This window comes from Schistocerca serialis, chromosome 5 (assembly GCF_023864345.2).
Source record: "Schistocerca serialis cubense isolate TAMUIC-IGC-003099 chromosome 5, iqSchSeri2.2, whole genome shotgun sequence".
Lineage (NCBI taxonomy): Eukaryota > Metazoa > Arthropoda > Insecta > Orthoptera > Acrididae > Schistocerca > Schistocerca serialis.
In genome coordinates, this window is record NC_064642.1 from 726,478,150 (window position 1) to 726,483,080 (window position 4,931).

General features: G+C 46.1%; 1 pseudogene; it reads left to right on the plus strand.

The window, feature by feature from the left end:
* Positions 1 to 229: 229 nt before the first annotated feature.
* On the plus strand, positions 230 to 347 carry LOC126482491 (5S ribosomal RNA; annotated as a pseudogene).
* Positions 348 to 4,931: the final 4,584 nt, after the last annotated feature.

Consider the following 4,931-nt stretch of genomic DNA (forward strand, 5'->3'; position numbering starts at 1 on the left):
CCAGAGATGGTATGACAGTGCACTTATCGATAAGTGCTGTTGCTGCCACTCACGGGCAAGTAAGGCAGGAAGTTAGTGACGCCATCAAATGGAATAAGAAAACGAGGCGGCAGTACCGCAGTACCGCAAGAGAAGATGACAAACAATAAATGGCATGAGCACGAACCGTGCATGGCTCAGTATGTGTAGCTTTAGAATATTGATTTTTGATACCTAAACAAAGCGATCAGCCAACGGCCTTGCCGCAGTGGCAGCACCGGTTCCCGTCAGATCACCGAAATTAAGCGCTGTCGAGCTGGGCTCGCACTTGGATGGGTGACCTTCCAGTCCGCCGAGTGCTGTTGGCAAGCGGGATGCACTCAGCCCTTGTGAGGCAAACTGAGGAGCTACTTGATTGAGAAGTCTCGTAAACTGACATACGACCGGGAGATCGGTGTGCTAACCACATGCCCCTCCGTATCCGCATCCAGTGACGCCCATGGACTGAGGATGACATGGCGGCCGGTCGGTACCGATGGACCTTCCAAAGCCGGTTTCTAACGGACTTCAGTTTACAATATTGCGATCACGCTTTAGACACACTCTGCTTCTTTACAAAGAAAAGAAGTAGTGAAACAACAGGGTAATTAGACTACATACAGAGTAATACTAGAGATTTAAAGGAGATTACTGTTTAACGTCCCGTCGACAACGAGGTCATTAGAGACGGAGCACAAGCTCGGATTAGGGAAGGACGGGGAAGGAAATCGGCCGTGCCCTTTCTAAGGAACCATCCCGGCATTTGCCTGAACCGATTTAGGGATATCACGGAAAACCTAAATCAGGATGGCCGGACGCGGGATTGAACCGTCGTCCTCCCGATTGCGAGTTCAGTGTGTGAACCACTGCGCCACCTCGCTCGGTAGTAATACTAGAATAATCATAATTAACATAAGTGCCGTTTCCACAATTAATTGAGACCATAGTGACGACTTCGCTACATGATGTACAATTAATAATAATTCAATAGATTTGATGATAGTAGTAACAAAATAAGCGTAAAAAGCGTATTTTGCTTTTTAAGCTAATTTGCCATCACTTAGATTAATTTTTATTTCAATTCTGTTTATTTCTCACACAATACACCCACAGTGTTGATGTACAAAAATGCGTAGCGTTCTGAGGCACTAGCTGAATTATCATATGAGGGTTATTCCGTAAGTTATGGCAGCTATGGTATATCTTGGGAAAATGCGACAACATAAGAACTCCACGATGTGCATTGAGCCGGTATGGCAGTTTGTATCTGTATGTTAAAGTAAAGCAGGGCTACAGTGTAGGAAGTAACGGGACAGGTTGGAATGAAGCACAGGCATTGGACCTCTGTGTCAATTTATTGTGCACCAGTAAAAATGGAACAAATTCAACTACTGTCCTTGAAAATAGTGCCCCAGTGTATCCACCCAGTGTTGGCAACTATGGGAAAGGCGTTGAATGCCACTGTCATTGCCATTAGTGTTTGCCACATGTAGCCGTAATGCTGCTACGATATCTGTCTTGTTTGTAAAACGCCTCCCAAGTAGTGGTTCTTTCAGTTGTGGAATGAGGTTCAAGTCGCAGGAACTAAGGTTTGTTGAGTAGAGTGACTGGAGAGGATATCCCATCCCCACCGCTGTACACATTTATTGATGGCGTTTGCAGTGTGGGCCACAGAGTTAGTACAGAGTATGATTGCATTGTCCAGCAGTGCTGGACCTCTTCGCCGAAGCCTACGTCGCGAATGCTACAGAAGAATGTTTCGGTAGTATTGGGCGCTGACGGTGTGTCTGTCTCTAACAGGGTGACACTCCAGAATAGCATGCCTGTCACACGCCAGAACGAGCATTACCTTCGTGGATGATAGGTTCTGCAGCACCTTGTGTCGTCGCGGTGTACCTGGATAACGCCATTCTGCTGACTGGATCTTCAATTCTGGTTCATACGCTCGTGTCCAGGTTTCACCAACTGCAGTAATGCGATTGAGAATATCATTTGTTTCCAGCTCAAATCACTCCAGTCTGATACAGCTGGTTTCGTATCGCGTCCATTTCCGTACCTTTGTGAACTGATATGACACCCACGACAACACTTCGTGTGCACCTTGAAGTCCTGCTGTAAAATGCGTAACATTGTTGCCCTTAATATACCGATTGATCAAAAAGTCACTATAAATTTGAATAAATAAATCACGGAATAATGTAGATAGAGAGGTACAAATTGACACACATGCTTGGAAAGACATGGGGTTTTATTAGAACCAAAAAAATACAAAAACTCAAAAAATGTCCGACACATGGCGCTTCATCTGATCAGAATAGCAATAATTAGCATAACAAAGTAAGGCAAAGTAAAGATGATGTTCTTTACAGGAAATGCTATATATGTCCACCATCATTCCTCAACGACAGCTGTAGTCGAGGAATAATGTTGTGAACAGGACTGTAAAGCATGTCCGGAGTTATGGTGAGGCATTTGCGTCGGGTTTTGCCTCTCAGTATCCCTAGAGATGTCGGTCGATAACGATACACTTGCGACTTCAGGTAACCCCAAAGCCAATAACCGCACGGACTGAGGTCTGGGGACCTGGGAGGCCAAGCATGACGAAAGTGGTGGCTCAGCACACGATCATCACCAAACGACACGCGCAAGCGATCTTTCACGCGGACTAGCAATATGGGGTGGAGCGCCATCCTGCATAAATATCGTACGTTCCAGCAGGTGTTTATCAGCCAGGCTGGGGATTATGCGATTCTGTAACATATCGGCGTACCTCTCACCCGTCACGGTAGCAGTTACAAAACCAAAATCACGCATTTCCTCTAAGAAAAAAGGCCCGATAACGGTAGATGTAGTAAATGCAATAGATACCGTGAGTTTCTCGTCGTGCAATGGAGTTTCCACGACAGTTCTAGGATTTTCGATAGCCCAAATTCTGCAACTGTGCGCGTTGACAGACCCTCAGACCGTGAAATAAGCTTCGTCGGTTGACAACACGTTACTCAACTAATCGTCATCTTCCGCCATGTTTTGAAATACCCACACCGCAAATACCCTCCGCTTCACTATATCGCCAGGTAACAGTTCATGATGCCGATGGATTTTGTACGGATACCATCGGAGGGTACGCCTAAATGCCAACCACACAGTAGTGTATGGAATGCCGGTGCGACGTGCGACTGCACGAGCGCTGACTTCCCCGTGCATAGACGAACCCGCTACAGTTTCCATTTCTTCCTGAACTGTCTCAGCAGCATTACGCCTTGTGCTCGCTCGACCCATACAGGGTCTATCATCTACACAACCCGTGGCGTCGAACTTCGAAATCATTCTCGCCACAGCTGCATTTGTCAGCGGACCTTTACCAGTTCGAATCCCCATGCTATGGATAGGATAGTAACGCTGAACTAGCACATTCCCCATTCTGATAATACAGCTTCACTAAAAGCGCCTTTTCAGGTAACGTCAACATGCTGCGACTGCTGGCGCATCTGATTCTCTCTCTCATTACAGATCCTTTGTACACGATTGTCATGCGCAGTCACTGACGTCTTGCTGTCCAGCGCTATCTATCGGACATTCTGTGAACTTGGTTTTTTTTTTTTTTTTGCTTCTAATAAAATCCCATGTCACTCCAAGCATGTACGTCAATTTTTACCTCTCTATCTACATTATTCCGTGGTTTATTAAGTTTTCAAATTTATACTGACTTTTTGATCGCCCGGTATGTATTTCTTCATTAATTCCTGCACTCTTGCACAGTTTAACGTCGGTACTACAATGAACACTGTTCAATAGCAACTGTGGACGGGTCAGCACGGGCAGACGTGGGCCGCCCACTTCACGACGAGCATGGCCTTGCTGTGTGTCCACGTCGGAAAGCCTCCACCCAACGTGCAACTGTTCCAGAGGCCAACGCCCTGTCACCCACAGCTGGTCGTAGTTCTGCGTAACACCCTGCCAGAGAGAGAGAGAAAGAGAGAGAGAGAGAGAGAGAGAGAGATGCAATTTTCACGTATGCTCGCTGTTCCATTCTGGTTGTATCTAGATATATACCCTGCAAGCCACTGTAAGGTGCGTGGCAGAGGAGGGTGCCCCGTACCACTACTAGTCACTTCCTTTCCTATTCCACTCGCAAACAGAACGAGGGAAAAACGACTATCTATATGCCTCCGCATGAGCGCTAATTTCTCATATCTTCGTGGGCCTTAGGCGCAATGTATGTTGGCGGCAGTGGAATCGTTTGGCACTCAGCTTGAAATGCTGGTTCTCTAAATTTTCTCAGTACTGTTTCTCGAAAAGAGTGTCGCCTTTCCTCCAGGGATTCCCATTTGAATTCCCGAAGCATGTCCGTAATACGTTGTGTTCGAACCTACCAGTAACAAATGTAGCAGCCCGCCCCTGAACTGCTTCGATGTCTTCCTGCAGTCCGACCCCGTACGGATCCCAAACACTATAGCAGTACCCAAGAATAGGTCACACCAGCGTCCTATATACAGGTGAACCATTTTTCCGTAAAATTCTCCCAATATACCGAAATCGACCATTAGTCTTCCCTGCCACAGTTCTCACATGCTCCTTTCATTTCATATCGCTTTGCAACTATACGCTCAGATATTTAAATGACTTGACTGTGTCACGTGGGACACTAGTAATACTGTTTCCGAGCATTACAGGTTTGTTCTTCCTACTCATTCGCATTAACTTAAATTTTTCAAAATTGAAAGCTACTTGCCATTCGTGATACCAACTGGAAATTTTGTCTAAGTTGTTCCATATCTCCCTAACTACGACACGTTACCGTACACCACAGCATCAGCAAACAACCGCAGATTTCTGCCCATCCTGTCCGTGAAATCGTTTTTCTATGTTGAGAACAAGAGCTGTTCTGTCACACTTCCCTGGGACACTGCTGA